The 23565-nt window shown below is 39.7% G+C and overlaps 1 long non-coding RNA gene across 1 annotated transcript in view; it reads right to left on the reverse strand.

Moving 5' to 3' along the window:
• Positions 1 to 2155: 2155 nt before the first annotated feature.
• The window catches only part of LOC136791981 (uncharacterized), a 126581-nt gene continuing 105171 nt past the window's right edge, over positions 2156 to 23565 (reverse strand). Inside the window, exon 3 of the long non-coding RNA XR_010842215.1 lies at positions 2156 to 2295. This is a non-coding gene — a long non-coding RNA (uncharacterized lncRNA). The remainder of the gene's footprint in view (positions 2296 to 23565) is intronic.

The raw sequence follows: 23565 nt of genomic DNA on the forward strand, positions 1-23565 counted from the left end.
GCCCACCTCTTTTCCATTAGTTGCCATGCCAGGCATTTTCAAAGGCATGATGTGATGAATAGCAGTAGACTCACAATTAGTCTTATCTCTGCCCTGACTAGCTGTCTTAGTCAGTGTTCTACAGAGAAACAGAACCAATAGGATATACATAAATATATAAAGATATTTGTTATAAGGAATCAGCTTACACAATTATAGAAGCTTAGAAGTCCCATGATCTGCCAGTTGCAAGATGGAGACCCAGGAAAGCCTTTGGTATAGTCCCAGGCCAAGTTCAAAGGCCTGAGAACCAGGAACGGCAATGATGTAAGCCCCAGTCCAAGGGCAGAAGACCAATGTTTGAGCTCAAGAGTCAGGAAGAAAGAGCAAATTCTTCCCTTCCTCTGCCTTTTTGTTTTATTCAGCCATCGACAGATTGGATAATGCCCACTCACACTGGGGAAGGCCATCTCCTTTACTCCTCATCTGGGAACACCCTCACAGACACACCCAAAATGATGTTTAGCCAAATATCTGTGCACCCCATGATCTAGTCAAGTGGACACATAAAATCAACAATCACACTAGCTTGTTCTGAACAACTTACTTTATGTCTCTCTGGAACTAAGCTTTGTACAATTAGACTGTGGGGCATAAATGCTATTGGATAAACATAAAAAACAATTTAAAGCTCTGTGTTTCTCTGGCCATTAGCTCTGTTTCTGCGCAACATTAAACCAAGCCAACAGAGCATATACCTATCCTTGAGAATCAAACTCAGAAAATAATACAGGCAACATAAAAAGCAAATGTAGAGAATGGAAATATTATGAAGAATCAGCCACCAAAACATGTGTCTGCTTAGCAGTCTCCACATTTTAAATAGAGAGCAGGACCTAAACATGGAGAAAGTGAAGAAAGTTCTACGTCTACTTACTGGCACTTCATAAGTATAGATCAAAGACAACTCACTTGCATTACATAGTATCACACATTACAAATTTTGATCCACAACAGTTCTGTACATCCAAAGTGCAACTAAAAAGGAAGACTTTTTTTTTCTGTCAATGTCCATATAAAAGCTTTTCCATTTCAAGAGCAGCACTTTAGACTCCCATAGTCCCCAAACCCAATGTCCTATCCTTCTCTAAAAGTCAGGAGTTCTGAGGACTAAATGGCATTGCACTGGATTTAAAATTATTGAATTCCTGGTCAAGCTACTTACTCTGAGGAAGGAAGAATTGCATTATTGGTCTAGCTAGCAGAGGAAGCCTGAAACTAGAAAGTTGTATCTGAATACCTCAACTAAACCAATAAAAGTGGGATTTTTATATTAAAAATGGAATCATTCTGCTACTATTTTGATCCATTTAGGCTATACTTATACGTACAAGCAAGTTTACTTGAATTCATTCTTTAAGCTGAGTTCAGCAAAAGCAAGAATTTTTCATGTCTCCATAATATCAATAATTTGTTCAACTGAATTTTCACCCTTTTTAACCAGTCATTTTGCTTTTATATAGACACAGACAAGCAGAACTTCAATTTTCACTTGACGTTTTGCTTGTTGTATTTGATTACAGCGTCACATGAATGTTGGACTTGCCATCAAATGACATTCCTGCTCCCTTGTTGTTAGGTCATTTTTTGTCTATCATAAGACACCAGAAGTGGCCTCTATCAAAGGTCTTCAAAGACACTTTACAAAGAAAATTTCCTTTCCAATTCCATGGTTTAATATTTTATGAACTGAAATATGGTCTTATGACTGAAAGCATAAAGCTCTTAAATCACTTGCTTTAGTATATAAATGTATTGGTTACAAAAATTCTTCCAACCTCATTTTGAATCTAGCTGTTATAACTGACTTGATGGCCTCCTGTAGTAATAAACTCCACAGACTGAATAAAGGCAATCTGAGAAGCACTTCTGTCTGCTGTATTACTTTTACTTACTGAGGCTGGTGCGAACAAGGGAGAGAAGACCAAGGGCTCAAGTTTTTTACAAGAGAAAATTGAACTAATTACTTTCCAGTGACTCTAGCTAGTAACTGTAGAACACCATATTAAGTTATCATTCTTCTCTGTGTTTTTATTAATTGAGAAAATTCATTATATAAAAAAGGACGCGTCTTACCTGGTGGCGCAGTGGTTGAGGGTCCGCCTGTCGATGCAGGGGACGCGGGTTCGTGCCCCGGTCCGGGAGGATCTCACATGCCGCGGAGCGGCTGGGCCCGTGAGCCATGGCCACTGAGCCTGTGCGTCCGGAGCCTGTGCTCCGCAACGGGAGAGGCCACAACAGTGAGAGGCCCGTGTACTGCAAAAAAAAAAAAAAGGACGGTTATCAGCTCTTAGTGTATGTTAATTACTTCCTTTCAAAAACACATACTAAACTATATCAAGTGCATTTTTAGTATGCATTTTTAACTTGGAATATAATTTAGGTTGGGCGTTGATTTAAGATATACAAATCTTTTAACTCGTCCGTCTACTTTGGCTTTTACCTTGGCAACACAAGCATCAGATGTGTAGCTCACAAAATTTTCTATTTTGTTCTTTATTACTAAAAGTACTTTTTCCCATATTGTTTTGTCCAAAATATGATTTTTAAGATATTCAATCTTATACCTAAAAAGGGATCAAGGATTTGCTCTTGATTCTTCCACCAAAAAAAGTAAAAATGGGGGGAACGAAAGCAAGCATAAGAATAATTTAGATCCCAAATCCTTTTACTGAAAAATGAAATAATACAACAGGACGGCCTGAGTTAATTTAATTTCTTGTCTACATTGATCAAATCCATAGCAAAAAGTGTTGATTTCTGTTCTAATTGGCCCATGTAGACACAATTAAAAGTAGCCTTCTTGTACATCTCCGTCTCCTTACTCTCTTTGATCTCCAGTGGGAAAAATTAAAATACCCTATAATTCTGCTGAATTTCTCTTCCATGTAACTTCAGACATTCCACAATATCACCTCATTAATCTTGACCATATTACTTCAAGTAAATAATGGGAAAATACCACTATGTGCATTCATGAACATGTGTTAAAACACAGAAAAAGGTAATTAACTTGCCAGAAGTCATACAACCAGTCAGCCTGAACCACATACATTGCCTCCTGTCTCCTAAGGTCTCATGTTCCACATTCTCTGCTTGGCCTCACTGCTCCCTGACTCCACATGGGGGAAGTAAGCCTCTCCTACACTTAGGAAACCTAAGCAATTTTATGATTCAGCTTTGGTTTTCATTTTATCATTGTGCTTTTTCTTTCAAGATTTGTATAGCTAAGTGTTTGGGTTGGAGGGTTTTTTTTTTTTTTAACTTTGAGGTGTGAGTTTTTTCACCTCTAAAAAAAGTTTTGCAACAGTGCTCTCTCAATTCATCAATGAGTCAAAAAAAGTGTTTTGTTTTCTTCTATGTTTATTTTACATCAATGCAAAACATGGAAATCCAGCCATCAGTTTGTAATGCTACCTATAAGTCTGAGATTCTGTTATTCTGTGGCTATTTCTTAAATAGATTCTACTTGCCTAGAATTACAGTAGGCACTGAATTGTGGAATATAATGAAGGAAGAAAATATTTGTGACTCTTACTATATTAGGTGAAGGAGTCAGAAAAGGCTATCTGGGGAGTACCAGGAAAGAGGTTTGAATAAATGGGGGGATCAGGGTAGAGTATGAATGATCTTAGTAATGAGTCTGAGGGGTTCCAACTTGATTGGTAACTTTGGACAAAAAGTTAACAAAATCCTTTCCCTTCTGCATGAGATGCTAACCCTCAATTAACATGCTATCACTATTCCTCTGATAACCTAATAAAGGTAGAATGTTCACTATATTATTGCATAACGGTGCTTACAGCAAAAATGAGCCTGGACTAGGAGGAAATATAAATGAACTATAAAGAACTGGTGTAGATGTCATATTTTGGATTTCCCTGAATGTGGTGACTATTTTAACTGATATGTCCTTGCAAGGACTCTGGAAGCTGTGACTGTGGGGTTATTGCAAGAGCAATTTGCACCTGTAGGGCGTAAGACTTCTCAACCAGACAGCTCCCTTGCCCCTGACCTTTTGGATTGCTTCAACTACCTTTGAAAAGGAAGACCACCTGCTGCCCTATGGCAATCTGTGTCTTGCTCCTTGTGAGTAGGCTGGTGTTAACGTAGCCTCTGATGGTCAAAGTGAATCTGAATGTTTAGTTGGGCCTAAGAAGACCACGTAGGGCATGTTGTAATAACCGATGCAGATTGACCATAGTTTCTTGTGTGGGAGGATGACATAAAAGCACTGGATGAGCTGGGTGTTAGAGGCAAAAGTGGTGGTAAGATCCATTGTAAATTAGGGATAAGAGGGTTGGGATGCATGGTTGATTAAAGCAAAGAAATACTAGAGGTCTGGAATAGAATTAGGTGGCCCTTAAGGTGTTGAGGGCCTAGATCAGGGTGGTGGTCAGAGAGAAAAAAGTACAACAAAAAGGACAAATCTAAGAGATAGCTTGAAGAAAAAATAACTTGATAACAGATAAAATAAAAATATAAAAACAGAAATTATGAAAAAGGATTCCAACATTTCTAACCTGAAAAAGGAGTGTAACGGAGAGGTCACTGACAGAGAAAGACAAGTAAAGAGGGAGCATTACTGTACTTGTGAAGAATTGACTGATGTCAGTTCCTGTCTTTATGATAGTGGCAGAGGCTCAACTGTAGCTACTGTATGGACAGGACTATGGTAAATCTTGGCTACAGACATACCCATCTTTGTAAATGGTGGTGAAACCATGAAAGTGGATGAGGACTTCAAGATACTAACTGCATGGAACCAGGGCTTAAGCTTTTATTATTGGAGGAATTTCCAGAATTAAGGTGTAGAAAAAAGAACTAGCAAAAAAAATAAAACAGAAGTAGGAAATGAGCGGTAATGCACATGGAAAATAAAGGAGGGAAAGATTTGTCATAGTTACCAGAGAGGTCAAAAAAGATACATAGAAAGAGATCAATAGGGACCTTTGAAGAAGAAAAGCCAATACTATAGAATAGAAGTAACATGTGAAGGAGTTAAGAGGTCATGAGATGAAGAAAATTAAAACCACCTATGGAGATCACTCACTCCCCAAGTTATTTGGCAGGAAAAGAGAGAGAGAAATAGGATGGTAGGTAGCTAAGAGAACAATAGGATAGTGCAAAGTTCAGTTGAGTATATGATAGAATCATATTTGAAAGCTAATTCATAGAAATAAGTAAACTATTAGTGAGAGATTGGGCAATCAATCATTTGAGCAATAGAAAAAAACACTTATTGAAGACTACTGTAAATCAAGCAATGTACTAGATGCTGGAGGTTCACAAATATGACATCATTACATCCCCAAGTAGTTCACAGCTGGATAGGAAGATAGGCAATATAATATATATATAAATAATGTGGCAAGTACTGCCTATGAAAAGAGGCAACCTAGCCTGAAGGGCTGGGGCAAGGCTTTGCATAGGAGATGACATTAAAAGTGAGTTCAGAGAGATAGGTAGGAGTTGAACAGAGGAGTGAAAGTGGACCACGGTGTCAGGGAACACAGTGTGTGCAAAAGAACAAGGGCATAGAAAAGCTGGCAATTTGGGAAAACAGCAATACTTTTGTATGCGAGGCACATATGATGTCAATTAGAGAATCAAAATAGATGAGACCCTTAATTAATGGTTAAAGACAAATGACAGGGCTTCCCTGGGTGGCGCAGTGGTTAAGAATCCGCCTGCCAATGCAGGGGACACGGGTTCGAGCTCTGGTCCGGGAAGATCACACATGCCACGGGGCAACTGAACCCGTGTGCCACACCTACTAAGCCTGCGCTCTAGAGCCCGCGAGACACAACTACTGAGCCCACGTGCTACAACTACAGAAGCCCGTGCACCTAGAGCCCGTGCTCTGCAAAGAGAAGCCACCACAACGAGAAGCCCGCACTGCAACGAAGAGTAGCCCCCGCTTGCCACAACCAGAGAAAGTCTGCCCACAGCAACAAAGACCAACGCAGCCTAAATAAATAAATTTATTTAAAAAAAAAAAAAAAAAAAAAACAAATGACAAAAGGCCTCATAGACTAGAGAGCCTGATGTTCTTCTGAAAGCAACGGAGGTTAATTGAAGGATGTAGAGCAGAGGATTAATAAGCCCTTTAAAAGAGGCTTTCAATGAATGCTGTATTAGCTTCCTATTGCTGCTCTAACAAATGATCTCAAACTTAGTAGTTTAAAACAACACAAATCCATCATCTTACAGTTATGGAGGTCAGAAATCCAGAACACCAGACACTGAGGCTATAGGTGCCGCTGCAGTGGGCTGGCTGGGGCTCACCTTCCCTCCGCTGCCTCCGCCGAGGCCGGGATGCTGCTGGTGATGACGGCGCTGGTGGGCGGCTGGACTGCCGTCTACCCGACAGACTTGGGGCTGAAAGTGACGGCCTCGGGTCGAAGGCGCAAGCCCACGGTACCCAGGGTCCGGGCGCAAGGCCCGAGGCCTTTTCTCTTCCCCCGCCAGCACCAGAGGCGGGCGGCCGGTTCCCTCGTGCGGCCTGCCGCTGGGCGCCGGGTCCGTGGTGTAAATTAAGCAGAGCAGGTCGTAGGCGGACTGTGGCCGGTCCCACCCGGGAGGAAGGCGCCCCTAGCGGGCTCGGAGGGCCGGGACGCTGCCAAACCCCGCTCTACACCTGGGAGGAAAATCAAATGTCCGCCTGGAAAGGCATTGTTTGCCTTCGTTGTCCGCCTTCTCTGTTGGCCGCAGCCCTTCAGAGACTCTGGTATTGGAAAGAATCTAAATCAAGTTGGGATGTAGATCAGTGGTCTCAAACTTTAAAGTGCATACCATCATCTGCGGTTCCGGTTAAAATGCACATTCTGATGCCCGGGGTGGGGGTGGGGGTAGGGGCACTTAAGATTCTGCATTTCTAACCAGTTCCCAAGGGCTAGCGATGCAGCTCGCCTACAGACCGTACTTCAAAATAGCATACTTAAGTAGCAAGGCTTTAGATAACTAGTTTCTGACTACGAGAATTCTAATTTGTACCCTAGACCCCGATTCATCACACTAACCCAGCCCTTAAACCACCACACACACGCAGCCCGGACACACACAAACACCCTGGGTGCACGGTCCATTCTTAAGTTATTTGGGATGTGTAGCAGATATTATGAACAACTGACTGACCACATGCTTCAAGCAGCCTTTTAAAATTGCATATTGGGGGTGGGGGTATTGCATGCATGGAATAAAAATCATATAAATTCTCAAATGTTTAATAAAAATTCCAATTATGACTAGTAAAACTTTCATGTTATGAATAGTGTTTTAAATAGACTACTGTGGTTTAGTATTGTGTGTTTTAGGTTTAATAGTAAAATGAAATAATACTTACCCTGCTTTGTTGCATTTAAACGTGCAAAGTGAGATTGTACGGTGGAATCCTTAGCACAAGGGCTGCGTTCTGCACTTCCTAGCCATTGTAACCCTGGGCAAATTACTCTCTGTGGAATCCTTAGAACAAGGGCTGCGTTCTACACTTCCTAGCCATTGTAACCCTGGGCAAATTACTCTGTGTACCTCCATTTCTTCATCTTTAAAATAGGGGTGGGTTTCTCTTGTGGCGCAGTTGTTAAGAATCCGTCGGCCAATGCAGGGGACACGGGTTCAAGCCCTGGTCCAGGAAGATCCCACGTGCCGCGGAGCAAATAAGCCCGTGCGCCACAACTACTGAGTCTGCGCTCCAGAGCCCGTGTGCCACAACTACTGAGCCCGCGTGCCACAACTACTGAAGCTCGCGCACCGAGAGCCCGTGCTCCACAACGAGAGAAGCCACCGAAATGAGAAGCCTACAAACCGTAACCAAGAGCAGCCCCCGCTTGCCACAACTAGAGAAAGCCCGTGCGCAGCAAAGAAGACCCAGTGCAGACAAAAATAAACAAATAAAATAAAATTTTTTTAAAAATAAAATAATAAATAAATAAAATAAAATAGGGGTGATAATCGTAACGATCTCCTGAGATTATAGAGAGGATTACTTTAATTCATCTACAGAGAACCTTGCTACTCAACCTGAGATTCCAGGACCAGCAGCACTTGCATCATCTGGGAGCTTGTCAGAAATGTAGAATCTCAGGCCTCATTTCTGACCCACAGAATCCGAATCTGCCTCCTCGTAAGATGCCCAGGTGTCTCCTCTGCACATACTTGGCACAGTGCTTAGCATATCATGAGCAGTACAGGTCACTACTACTTGTTTAAATAGTGCTTTGGTTTGGAAAATGTCTCATTGAGTCCTTCTCACATCTCATCACTCTGACACTTAACACTTCTACCTGCCACTTCCATATTTAAGGACCCTTGTGACTACACTGGGTCCACCCCAGATAATCCAAAATAATCTCCCCATCTCAGAATCCTCAATTTAATCACATCTGCAAAGTCCCTTTTGCCTCATGAAGTAACATATTCACAGGTCCCAAGGATTAGGATATGGACATCTTTGAGAGACCATTTTTCTGGTCCATCACAAGTGGCATTATTTTCTATATTTTTTATTCCCTTTAATATCTGACAACCAAAGGCAACTAGATTTTCTGCATTCAATGTACTGCAACATCATACATCAAGTAGCCTCTGGAAAACTCTACGTACACTTGTGAGAGAATGGAAGTGAAGAAGGGAAATATTTAAGTATTATAATAAAAATAATTTTGATCTCATTAACTGCCTGAAAGGGTCTCAAAAACTCAGGGATCCCAAGCCACACTTTGAAATCGAGCTGAATTAGCACTTTACAGGCCACAAGAATCTGAGCATTACATAACTTAGCTGAGTAATTTACAGAATTGTTGCAGCAGGATGGAAGACATTATTATTATCTCTTCTGAGAATGAGGTTTTTTTACCTTGAATATAAAGTTAAAATTATAAATATTTAACTGCCCACCATTGCTGGCTACTTATACTGAAAAATACATACTGTATACATATTCTCACCAAATCTATGACATTTGTACCAATCAGGAAATATCTCCCTCCTAAATCTTATATGTATTTTCTCAATTCTTTTCAAAGCACTCTGTGTAGAAAGGCTTTTGAGAAATCTACAGTTTGAAAACTAGGTAAAATGAGTGCACCACTGTATAAGAAAATAACTGAAATCTCAGGTATTTTTAATGGTTTCCTTGAAATACTCAACCCTAAAAATATGAGTGAAACTCAGAAGGCAAAGCTCTGGATGTAGAGAGAGAATGTACAAGAAGGCAGGGCATCTTGGTGGAATATGCATTTGCCAGTGATAATGGGAAAAACAAAGGCCATTATCATTTTTCCCAAATCTAATTCAAAGGACTAGCAAAAGAGAAAACATCAATTCAGAATCTCTCACAATCCCAAAGACCTCTCTGCCTTAATGTATGAAATGATATAAGCATAAGATTCCCAGAAGATTATATATTAGTCAAAAGATCACATTTAGAAAAATAAAGCATTATTTGCAAAAATAACTACTGGAGATACTAATTTAAAATGTCACTTGACTTTCATTTTCTGATGTAATCTGTTACCCTTTCTATCTATTAGAAATACAAAAAAAAAAAAAAAGATGAAAAACAACAAAATTAAGATTGATAGTCAACCTATTGCCAGAAACCAGAACTTTTCCATAACTATACCTTACCAATATCAATGATCAAATTTATTGAGAAACACAATTTATGACACATGAATTGTGGACATTGTATTTTGAAGCAGCCAGAGTTGTGGATCTTAACTCTGCCTTCAGTTTATCTTTCTGCAGACACAGACCAGATCTCAATTTCAACTGCTATAACCAGCAGCTCAAAAACAGAGAAGGAAGCCCTATGTTGTCATATGCCTCTGCGGTAATGTAAACCCACTAGTAAAGTACTTCAGGTAGAAATAAATAAAAAGCCCAGGCAGCTATACAGGTCCCGCATTGCTTCCTAGTGTTAAATTTTTTAAGCAGAAATGGTAAGAGAATAACCCAAACTTCATTCAACCAGCAAAGATAGATGACTGAGAATTAGAACTACACAGCCACCCTGTTTCTGGGGGGAATTTATGTGGACTTCAACTGACATCACATTAGCGGATTGTAATCCAAACACTCTGACTGTTTATAAACATCCTATATAGAAAGAACTCTTCATTACAGAGATGGTAGAGAAAGCACAGTCTTTCAATCCACATGGAATGCGTTTTAATCCTAGCTTCTGCACTCTAAGCCTCAGCTTCTTCATCCATTAAATGGAAATAATAATCAATGACATATAAAAATAACCAGCACAGTGTCTAAGCTGGAGTGGGCACTCAATAAAAGACAGCTATTATGATAAGAAACAATAAAGGGAGGACAATTAGAAAATAGCTTAAGCAAAAATAATGAAGATCAAGTAAAAAAGTATCAACACAACATACAAAAAGGTAAAGCATACCTCTAAATATTATTAACTACAGGAATTGGAGGAAAATGTTTAAATACAATTCCACTTTCTCAAACAAATTAAAAAGCACAACAGCTAAGAAAAAGAAACAGAAATCCAAGGGGACAACAAAATGGAATTAAAAATAAAGATAGCCAAAAGGGATCTGAAGGATAAAATTTAAATGTTAGTATTAAGGGACTATTAAGACAAAAATAGAAATAAAACAGTATTTTAGTTATGATAAAAATTGCAGAATTGAAACTGAGGAAAATAGAATAAGTGATAAGTACAAATTTGAAATAATCTCACAAAAAGCAGAGGAAGAAAGGTAAGAAATAAAAGGATGAGAGTGAAAGGAAGGAAAATGGAGAATTAAAACTAAAATTGATTTTTCTGAAAAAGAAATAAGAATTATTAGACCAGAGGCAATTTATCAAAGGTGAGATTGAAGAAAACTTCCCTAAGCTAAGCCAAACCAACATATAAAGAACACATAGCACCTGGATAACCCTTTTTGAGGAAATTACTCAAGAAAGTATTCCAACCATATGGAAATAAGATCAGAATGAGGATTTCAAGTGAGAAAAGATGAAATTTAGTGTTGAATGAAGACCTTACTGGAGGCTTAAGCTACTATAAATTATACATAATACAAAAAAAATGTACCTGCAGACCAGAGAGTGAACAAAAGTAGACAGATCCTGTTAGGGAGCATGTTAAAGGAGAGAGAAAAGAGGAGCTGTAGGAAGTAAATTCCCTGATTTTGTGATGTTTACACTCAAACTAAGTGCAGTTGACATACACATTGGAATCAGCAGGTAAGGGCACAAGAGGAAAAATGCAGTCCTTCTTATATAAACATACATGTTTAGAAAGTGAAAACATTTTCTGGCTAGGTCTCACTGACCAGGATGAAGTTATCTCTTATCCAGAACACATTCCAAAGTAAAATATATTAGTGTAACATTTAATACATAGGCAATATGATTTTAACTCTCTCAAAGGGAATGTAATTACAATAATAATTTGTGGGATATTCCTACCCAAAAAAAGACACAGCTTTTTCTTTATCTTGAGACAAAATAAGCAGAAATTTAAGAAATCACCTATACAGTTATAATTTTACATTTTTAGTTATTATTTTTAACCAGAAAGAGAATAATTATTCTTCAATTTAGTTTATAGTCAACAATATTACAACTAAATGTTCAGTGACCATCCATGCTCAGGGATTCAGAGATTATGGTTACAAAAAAATCACCAAGAAAATGTCAAGCAACCTCCCTGTCTCCAGAGGAGTTTCTTCCGAGATTATATTTACCATAATGTTCCAGCATTACAGGCATTTTTTAAGTTATATTTCTTTACAGCTCAAGCAAATAAAGGAAATGTTTAACATACAAGGCAGAATTAGATTTCCTAAAATGTTCTTATCAGAGGTAAGGTAAGTATGTAAAAATCAAATTGCTTTTTTTTAAGCATTATAGTAAAATCACAATACATATGTTTTATAAGCAAGATTTAAAGAAGTAAACCACTTTATAATATGACAGATGTAATAAAAAAAATCCTTAAGACTATATAAAGCCATTTATTTTCCACTTACAATGTCCTATTTCCTTGCATCATCAGATATAAGCATTTATCACTAAAAGCAGTTTTAAGTCATTTTATGAACAATTTATCTGAAGTATAAAGTGATACAATTATATTTTCGGTTCATTTTGCAATAAAGTGAACCATTTTTATGGTTTCCTAGAGACAAAAAGAAAACATTCACGTTAGAACATTTTACCTGATTTATTATAATGGAAGATTATATAAACCAAAAAGCTAATCTAATAAATCAAGTCCAATTACGAAATTCTATAGAAATATGATGTTAAAGAGGAAAATCATTCATGCTATTTCATGTGTTTTGAAGAACTACATTTCATTACTTTGGGGAAAAACTACTTTTGAGCTGTTAAATATTTTCCCCAAAATTGCAGTTGTTTGTTTGTCTGTTCTTACCTAAAACCTGGGTTTCTCTCTTTGGCAGCTGTAATAATGTCACAGCAAAGAGGACAGCTGTGGCAGAAAATTATATGGAAAATTTCAACAGCACTGTGGTCCACCAGTGGCACAGACCTTCCAACACACTTATACACAAAGATTTATATGCAGATCTAAAGAATCATTCTGTGCCACGAATGTATCCCCATAGTGTTCTCCACTGTTAATACTGGTACAGTAGTGGAGAATTGCTCTAAAGGAGCAATTAAAAGTGAGAAAAACATTCTAAAATCTGTTAATAATATACAACATTGCTTAATATACATTATAGCATGGTAGAACTATCTGAAATGCTCTTAAAAAAATACAGATTCCTAAACCCCACCCCAGACTTACCAAATGAAAATTTCTGATGTGGTTCCCATATATTTGCATTTTTTTTCACTTTTTTCACTTGTTCTGAATTGCATCCACTGGGAACCCTCCAATATACAAGATTACACCAATACAAATCCAACACTCAAGAAACCCATCAAAGTGTCAAGTGACATTTACCTACAGTTTTTATTTTTTGTCATTTCATGGTTACTATATATTTTAACTTGTGTAAGAACATTCTTATCTCCTTGACAGAGGCTGAGAAGTTAAAACCAAAATGTTTAGCTTCATTCTAATTCCTTGGGTAAGCATTACTTCACAGACAAAAATCCAAAACAACAAAACTGAATTCAAAATGGAATATTTTATATCTTCTTTGTATATTTTGAATCTGAAATATGGCTTTTTTTTTTAGCTGCATTGGGTCTCATCATCCACTTTGAATATGGTGGCATAGTGTCAAATTTTTCCTTTCCACCTCTTGGAAATCCCAAAAAGTAACAAGGAAAACAAGAGTAGAAATGGAAATTCTTTGTTTAGCTACATCAAAAAGACAGCTAAAAAGAACCCACATAAATGTAAATAAATTTCCTTTAAAGCAGACCAAACAAATGAAACATTGCTATTGTTAAAAGATACAATACAAGAAAAAAATACAACAGTTCTGAATCCATATATCAAAGGGCAGACCACTCTCCAGGAAATAAAAAATAGACCCAAACAATCAACATCAGTTCATAGATCTGTAAAGCTGTAAAAATTCAAAAATAAAGAAGGAATATATTGGAAATACAAGGGGGAAAAAGATCAAGTCATCCACTGGGAAAAAACAAAATCACTCTCAATTTTTTTTTGAGATGGGCTCAAACATCTCTGTAATAACATTCAACATTTAACAAGGCTAGGGACTTCCCTCGTGGTGCAATGACTAAGAATCCGCCTGCCAATGCAGGGGACATGGGTTTGATCCCTGGTCTGGGAAGATCCCACAGGCCACGGAGCAACTAAGCCCATGCGCCACAACTACTGAGCCTGTGCTCTAGGGCCCACAAGCCACAACTACTGAGCCTGAGTGCTGTAACTACTGAAGCCCACGGGCCTAAAGCCCATACTCCACAAGAATAGAAGCCACCACAAAGAGAACCCCATGCACTGCAACAAAGAGCAGCCCCTGCTCGCCGCAATTAGAGAAAGCCCACATGCAGCAATGAAGGCCCAATGCAGCCAAAAATAAAACGAAAAATAAAAAGCAATTTAACAAGGCTAGTGGAGCAATTATAAAAATTGTAACCCAAGATATAAACATGGCCAAATGTTTGTTTGAAAATAAAGGCAACATTCAACTGATGATTTTAACATGGAGAAAAATCTCTTTTCCCATTCCCAAATTCTTTCTATGTGGAGGGAACACTACTAGCATAACATTCTTCCTCAATGTCCCAACCTCCTAGTTCTCTCCTGAGAACTGCCTTAGCTTCTTATCAATGCAGTGGAATTAAGATCTTAACATCCTGTCCCAGCCCCTTCCTCTCTACCATTGCTCTGGATAGTTGCCTGAGTACACAGGATATAAGATCTCAGCCACTCTCAACCATGTATCATACTACAACAGAGCATGAGATAGTTCCTGCCTACTTGCCACACTCATTTTACTCCATACTTTACCCTTTGCCTCTGATCTTTCTCCTCTCTAAAATTTTTTTTTAATAAATGTTAAAAAAAATACAGTAGGTCTAGTACAGCATTCCTTAATGTGAGCATTTTTGAGATTTGGGGAGGGATAATTCTTCATACATTACAGGACTTTATATCCTGTACCCTACCCACTAAACACCAGAAGTACTTCCTAGAAATACAAAGAACTCTTATGTATAAGAAAAGGCGCTGACATTCCCTATGCCTCAGAAGGCCCTGCTGCATTATTCTTTATCCCATAAATACCCCAGCCTCTTGTCTTCTAGGAGCCAGATTTGAGATTTGTTCTCGTCTTCTCCTTGACTGCCTTGTGAATAAGCCCTATCTTTGCTGCAAACCTCAGATGTCTCAGCGTTTTGGCTTCCTGTGTTTCTGACAAAGGGAACCTGGCTCGGATAGATCACCCAGCAAAGAAAATCCAAGATACCAGTCAGATTTTTACCACAGTTGTGTATACTTTGTGGCTAACAGGGTCTCGGTGCTCTGGCAGATTGTAAGGCCAGAGCCTCTGAGGTGGGAGAGTGAGTTCAGGACGTTGGACCACCAGAGACGTCCTGGCTGCATGTAATATCAATCGGCAAGAGCTCTCCCAGAGATCTCTGTCTCAACACTAAGACCCAGCTCCACTCAATGACCAGCAAGTTCCAGTGCTAGACACCCCATGCCAAACAACTAGCAAGACAGGAACACAACCTACCCATTAGCAGAGAGGCTGCCTAAAATCATACTAAGTTCACAGACACCACAAAACACACCATGTGTGGTCCTGCCCACAAGAAAGACAAGATCCGGCTTCATCCAACAGAACACAGGCACCAGTCCCCTCCACCAGGAAGCCTACACAACCCACTGAACCAACCATACCCACTGGGGGCAGACACCAAAAGCAACGGGAACTACGAAACTGCAGCTAGCAAAAAGGACACCCCAAATACAGTAAGTTAAGCAAAATGGGAAGACAGAGAAATATGCAGCAGTAGAAAGAGCAAGGTAAAAACCCACCAGATGAAACAAATGAAGAGGAAATAGGCAGTCTACCTGAAAAAGAATTCAGACTAATGATAGTAAAGATGATCCAAAATCTTGGAAATAGAATGGAGAAAATACAAGAAACATTTAACAAGGACCTAGAAAACTAAAGAGCAAACAAATAATGATGAACAACACAATAAATAAAATGAAAAATTCTCTAGAAGGAATCAATAGCAGAATAACTGAGGCAGAAGAATAGATAAGTGACCTGGAAGATAAAATAGTGGAAATAACCACCACAGAGCAGAATAAAGAAAAAAGAATGAAAAGAATTGAGGACAGTCTCAGACCTCTAGGACAACATTAAACACACCAACATTCGAATTATAGGGGTCCCAGAAGAAGAAGAGAAAAAGAAAGGGTCTGAGAAAATATTTGAAGACATTATAGCTGAAAACTTCCCTAACATGGGAAAGGAAAGAGTCAGCCAAGTCCAGGAAGCGCAGAGAGGTCCATACAGGATAAATCCAAGGAGAAACACACCAAGACATATTAATCAAACTATAAAAATTAAATACAAAGAAAAAATATTAAAAGCAGAAAGGGAAAAGCAACAAATAACATACAAGGGAATCTCCATAAGGTTAACAGCTGATCTTTCAGCAGAAACTCTACAAGCCAGAAGGGAGTGGCAGGACATATTTAAAGTGCTGAAAGGGAAAAACCTACAACCAAGATTACTCTACCCAGCAAGGATCTCATTCAGATTTGACGGAAAAAGTAAAATCTTTACAGACAAGCAAAAGCTAAGAGGATTCAGCACCACCAAACCAGCTTTACAACAAATGCTAAAGGAACTTCTCTAGGCAGGAAACACAAGAGAAGGAAAAGACATACAATAACAAACCCAAAACAATTAAGAAAATGGTAATAGGAACATACATATCGATAATTACCTTAAACGTAAATGGATTAATGTTCCAACCAGAAGACATAGACTGGCTGAATGGATACAAAAACAAGACCCAGGCTTCCCTAGTGGTGCAGTGATTGAGAGTCCGCCTGCTGATGTAGAGGACACGGGTTCATGCCCCGGTCTGGGAGGATCCCACATGCCGCGGAGCGGATGGGCCCATGAGCCATGGCCTCTGGGCATGTGCGTCCAGAGCCTGTGCTCCACAACGGGAGAGGTCACAGCAGTGAGAGGCCCACGTACCACAAAAAAAATAAAATAAAACAAGACCCATATTTACGCTCTCTACAAGAGACCCACTTCAGACCTAGGGACACATACAGACTGAAAGTGAGGGGATGGAAAAAGATATTCCATGCAAATGGAAATCAAAAGAAACCTGGAGTTGCAATTCTCATATCAAACAAAATAGACTTTAAAATAAAGATTATTACAAGAGACAAAGAAGGACACTATATAATGATCATAGGATCAATCCAAGAACAAGATATAACAATTGTAAATATTTCTGCACCCAACGTAGGAGCACCTCAATCAATACATACGGCAAATGCTAACAGCCATAAGAGGGGAAATCAACAGTAACACAACAATAGTAGGGGACTTTAAGACCCCACTTCCACCAATGGGACAGATCATCCAAAATGAAAATAAATAAGGAAACACAAGCTTTAAATGATACATTAATCAAGATGGGCTTAATTGATATTTATAGGACACTCCCTCCAAAAACAACAGAATACACTTTCTTCTCAAGTGCTCATGGAACATTCTCCAGGATAGATCATATCTTGGGTCACAAATCAAGCCTTGGTAAATTTAAGAAAAGTGAAATCATATCAAGTATCTTTTCTGACCACAACACTATGAGACTAGATATCAATTACAGGAAAAAAACTATAAAAAATACAAACATATGGAGGCTAAACAATATGCTACTAAATAACCAGGAGATCAATGAAGAAATCAAAGAGGAAATTAAAAAACACCTAGAAATAAACGACAATGAAAACACAACAGCCCAAAACCTGTGTGATGCAGCAAAAGCAGTTCTAGGAGGGAAGTTTGTTTTGTTTTGTTTTTTAAACTTATTTATTTATTTATTTTTGGCTGTGTTGGGTCTTCGTTTCTGTGCGAGGGCTTTCTCTAGCTGCGGTGAGTGGGGGCCACTCTACATCGTGGTTCGCGGGCCTCTCACTGGGAAGATCCCACATGCTGCGGATCGCTGCATCATAACCCAATGTGAAAATTCTCCTCCACTTCTTTTCTCAGTGAAATATGAAGTAATTTATAACTAGAAGTGAGGCCAGGGAAAGAGGTAATACAAGTTCAAAGTGTCCAAAATTGAATTCCTCACTTCCCACCACTGTATTAGAGTTTGTTATGTAACAAACTACCGCAAAACATGCTAGCTTAAGAATTGTGTCCCCCAAAAAGAGACTGTTGCTGTCCTAACCTCCAGGACCTATGAATATGACGTTATTTGTAAACACATTTTTGCAAATGTTTTAGTTAAAACATTTACTCCAGTAACTACTGCTATTGAGTATAAGAAGTTCATATGAAGACACAGAGAAACATACAAGAAGGCCATGTGGTGATGGAGGCGCAGTTGAGGGTGATGTCTTGCTATATGCCAAGGAATGTCAAGAATTGCCAGCAGCCACCAGAAACTCTTACTAGAGTCAAAAAAGGATTCTTCCCTAAAGCACTAAGAGGGAGCATAGCCCTGCATATACCCCGATTTTAGACCTCTAGCCTCCTGCAGAGGAATAAATTTCTGTTTTAAGTCACCCAGTGACTTAAACTCAGGATTTTGTGGGTCAGCTGTGTAGTTCTTCTAGTCTAGGCCAGCTTGCCTGGTATCTGCTGAGCTTTCTTATGACCTGTCTGGACATCTGGCAGCTGGATGATCTCATGCATCTGTGGTCTGTTGGCCTCTCCCACACATCTGGAGGATGGCAGGCTGTTGGCCAGGATGCCTCAAATTTCAAGGGGTAAAGAAAGAGTGTTGATGCAATGTCACATTGTAAAGGAGTTCATGAAAGGGGGAAAAGAATTTGTGGCCATTTTTATAATCTATCACAACACCTAAATCTGATCTACCTGAAGCCTTCTCCATCTCAATGGACAGCAACTCCATCCTTCCATGTATTCAGCCAAAAACCTTGTAGCCATCTTTGACTACTTTCTATCTCTCACATGCAAATGCAAACTACCAGCTAAGCCTATAGGCTCTAACTTTAAAATATATCCAGAATCTACCATTTCTCATTACCTTTACTACTAGCACCCTACACTAAGTCAGTATCATCTCTCACCCAGATAACTACAATAACTTCCCAACAGGACTCTCTGCTTCTACTTTCACCTTGCTACCATCTATTATTCTCAACACAACTGCCATAGTGATACTTTTAAAACATAAGTCAGATCACATCAGTCTTCTGCTTAAAACCCTGAAAGATCCCCGTTTTACTCAGAATAAAAGCTTACATTCTTGAAATATTTCATGAGGCCTCACACAATCTGGCTTCCCTTTTCACTCTCTAACCTTATCAGCTCCTGTTTTAGTCACTTAGGCTACCATAACAAAAATACCATAGGCTGAGTGGCTTATAAACAACAGAAATGTATTTCTCACAGTTCTGGAGGCTGGGAAGTCCAAGATCAAGTTTCCAGCAGATTAAGTATCTAGGCAGGGCTCAATTCCTGGTTCATAGATGGCCATCTTCTTGCGCTAACCTCACATGGTGAAAGGGGAGGTATCTCTCTGAGGTCTCTACTCCTATTCATGAGTGCTCCACCTTCAGGACCTAATCACCTCCCAAAGACCTCACCTCATAATACCATCACATTGGTTGTTAAGATTTAACATATGAATTGTGGGGGCAAAATAAATATTCAGTCTACAGCATTCTACCCCTGGCCCCCCAAAATTCAGTCCCTTCTCAGATGCAAAATATATTCATTTCATCCCAACAGCCCCCAAAAGTCTTAACTCATTCCAGGATCAACTCAAAAGTCTAATCTAGATATCATCTAAATCAGATATTATAAGCAGATAGGGTAGGGAGTCCCTGGAGAAAAAGAACCAGGCAAGGCTTTCTTGACATAAGAGAAGCCATTTGGGGCCTAAGCCATTTTTTGTGATCTAAACCTGGCCACAATGCTTACCCTTGAACAGGTCTCAGTGATTAATCATCTTAAGGGAATGCAAGAACAAAGGAAAAGTGGTCAAGAAACAATAGTTAGGTAATAAAACAGAGTCCTAATTCCTCCTCAAGGGATATACATAACAATCTGATACATACCTTTGAGTTCTGCAGGAACTAAGGCCCCCATCCCGGTGGAGGATGGTAACTACATGCTGAGATCTCAGACTGCTTGGAACCTAAGAGTGAAGATGCTGACATTTTCTGACCCTCACGACTTCAATCAACTAAAGCCTGGATTCTGGTCACCTTTGCCCCAATTCTATGCTGGATTTTCTTCTGCTCAAGCCCCTTCATGAATATGCATATACCACCCAAACCCCTTCATGAGTATGCATGTACCCTTAGCTTAAAACTTCCCAATTTTGCTGTCTGGGAAGACACTGCTTTGGGAAAGATCCTCAGTGTTCTCCTTGCTTGCAGCAAGTAATAAATCCTTCTTTCTCCCACTCTTTGGCTTGGTTGTGCCTTTTGGCTTCACAGCCACCAAGAGGCGAACCCAGTTTTCCAGTAACAATATGGGTGAGACTAAAATTATGACTCATCTTGAGGCAAATTGCTCTCCAGTAATCACACAAGTTATGTACTTCTAAAATACAGTGGTTGGACAGGCATAGGATAGACATTCCCATTCCAAAAGGGAGGAATCAGAAAGAAGAAAGGAGTGACAGGTCCCGAGCAACTCCAAAATGCAACAGGGCAAATTCCATTAGAACTTAAGGCTCAAGAATAATCCTCTTTGGCTCAATGATCTGCCTCCCAGGTACACTGGGGTGGAGGTCTTGCCTTCTGAACACATTGGAGCAGAGAATCCCACATTCTAGATTGATTGGGGCCTGATCCTACACCTTTTGGTGACCCTGCCCCCTACAGTGTTTCTCTCCCTGGGCCCTTCCCTCCAGATTTCTGAGGCTAGGGTTCCAAACTGGTAATTCTGCTGGTAACTCCTGTCCTTTGAAATCTAGGTAGAGGCAGCCATGCCCCCATGGCTTTGCTGGGCACAGCCCAGGCCACTCCAGGGTCCACCAGAGTGGCACCTGGGGCAACTGAGGAACCACAGTATGAAAGTGTAGAAATGAAGTCCCAAGATGTGAGGTGGTGCCAAGCCACATGAACCAAAATCCCAAAGGTGCCAGCGGCCACTCCTTTGAAACCACTCTGCCTCCCAGGCCTTTGAAGGTCCTTCCCCCACAGACACACCCCTCAACTGTGATGAGCACGAGAGTTCTGATGATCTCTGAATTGCCTTCAGAATCATTCTTCCATTTTCTTGGACAGCAGCTCCTAGCTTCTGTTGAGATGGTTGATCCATACCAATCTTATCAAATGCTCATTTGGCCACACCCTTAGTATTCTCTTCCAACCACGCTTTCTCGCTTTTTACAATATGAATAGGCCGGGAATTTCCAAATCTTTAAGTCCTGCTTCTCTTTTGATTAACAACTCTGTCTTTAAACCATTTCTCTCTTCTCACATTTTATTGTAAGCCATCAAGAGGAGCCATGCTGCTCCTTCAACTCTATCAATACCGAAACTGTTAGAAATAACTCCAGCTAAATATCCAGGTTCATCGTTTCCAAGTTCTACCCTCCAGAAAGCACTAGAACATGAACACAATTCAGCCAAGTTCTTTGTCACTTTAGAACAGGGATGGCCTCTTCTCTCTTGTCCAATAACATGTTCCTCATTTCCATCAGAGACCACATCACAATGGCCTTTACATGCATATTTCTATCAACATTCTGTTCAGGATGACTTAGGTATTCTCTAAGAAGATTTAGGTTTTCACTATATCTCTCCTTTTTCTTTCTGAGTTATCATCAGAATCGGCCCTCACGATCCATTCACAGCAATGTAGGCTTTTTCTAGCATGCACTTTAAAACTTCTCCAGCTTCTACCCAAAGCCATTTTCACATTTTTAGGTATCTAGTACAGCAGCTCCTACCACTCAGTATGAAGTTTCTGTCCTTGTCTGTTCAGGCTGCCGTAACAAAAATACTATAGACTGGGTGGCTTATAAACAGCAGAAATGTACTTCTTACATTTCTGGAGACTGGAAGTCCAAGATCAAGGTGCTTGCAGATACAGTGTCTGATGAGGGCCATTTTCCTGGTTCTTAGATGGCTGCCTTCTCACTGTGTCCTCACATGACAGAAGCGGTCTCTCCTTTCTCCAACACCCCACCTCGTAGTAACATCACACTGGGCATTAGGATTTAACATATGAATTTTGGGAAGACACAACGTTAATTCTATAGCACCTCTTCTCCCTCTCATGCACTCCGTTCCAGCCACACTAGCCTCCTCATTGTCCTTTGTACAAGCCACATATTAGGCACTCTGTTTTAATTACTCTCTCCACCTAGAACACTCTTGCCCCATATCTATTCACTAACTCCCTCATCTCCCTCAAGTCTTTGTTTAATACTCTAACCTGTTCTCCCCTACCCAGAACTCCAATCCTGCTTACTCTGCTCTCCTTTTTCTCTTTCCATAGTACTTAAAGCCTCCTAAACATGTATTAATTTGTTAGTTTCATTGGGTATTATCTATTTCACCAACTAATGTACAAGTTCCATGAAGGCATAAATCTCTGTCAGTTTTGATCACTAACGTTTCCCAAAGTCAGGATAAATTGTCAACGTATCGGAAAAGAGCAAGAGATTTAACTTTCACTGGAATGCTGGACATGGTCTAGTAAACACTCTGGGGATTTTCAGATTCCATAGAGATGTGAACCCTTGGTTGTCTTTGATTGATTCTGTAGGGATAGAAGTTAACTTATTAAAAAACGAATAGTGGGACTTCCCTGGTGGTCCAGTGGTAAAGAATCCACCTTACAATGCGGGGGACACAGGTTAGATCCTTGGTCGGGGAACTAAGATCCTACATGCCGTGGGGCAACTAAACCCACACACCACAACTACTGAGCCCACACACCTCAACTAGAGAGCCTGCATGCCGCAAACTGCAGAGCCCACGCGCTCTGGAACCCACGGACCACAACTACAGAGCCCACACGTCCTGGAGCCTGAGTGCCACAAGGAGAGAAAACCTGCACACCACAACTAGAGAGAGAAAATCTGCACAACACAGCTAGAGAGAGAAAACCTGCACACCACAACTAGAGAGAAGCCTGCGTGCCACAACAAAGAGCCATGCCCCGCAATGAAAGATTCCGCATGCTTCAATGAAGATCCCGCGTGCCGAAACTAAGACCTGATGCAGCCAAAAATAAATTTAATTAATTAATTAATTAAATCTTAAAAAAAAAAACGAATAGTAACTCAAGTGTCTCCTTCTACAAAAATGCAAATGATTGCTGTTCACAGCAATGCAAATGTATTTTGTACTTCTTATTGGTTTCAGTGTTAATGAGTTAAATAAAATATTTGAACATGTTTATATTTTATTTCTATTAAATATCATATTTTCACCTTTTTGGAAATTATCCTTTAGTACTTTTGCAAATCACCCACTGAGATGCCCAGCTGGACTGACCTGATGGAGCCAGGGAAACTGTGCTGCCAGAGAAGTGAACTTCATGGCCTGTTTAAACCCAGGCACATCTTTTCTCGGCTTCTATAATGAATCCTCAGGGACAATAGAAACTTAACTTCGCTGATGGTTTCTCTAAGATTTTTCTTTCCTCTCTACTGAATTGTGTTTTGTTTTTGTTTCTGGTTTGTACACAGTCAAGTTATTTCTCATTGACAGCAGCCATGACTGGGAATTTGGTTTATAGTCTAACTACTTGGTGAATTCTCTCCATGGATGATGATGGTATGTTTTCTGTTAAGTGAGAGGTAAGAGAGAATCTGATTTGTTAGTCTTTTTTGTTTACTTGCCTCTGTCTATTTGTGAATACAAACCAATTCAGAATTCATACCCATTGAGAA

The sequence above is a fragment of the Kogia breviceps genome, chromosome 9 (assembly GCF_026419965.1).
Source record: "Kogia breviceps isolate mKogBre1 chromosome 9, mKogBre1 haplotype 1, whole genome shotgun sequence".
Classification (NCBI taxonomy): Eukaryota; Metazoa; Chordata; class Mammalia; order Artiodactyla; family Physeteridae; genus Kogia; species Kogia breviceps.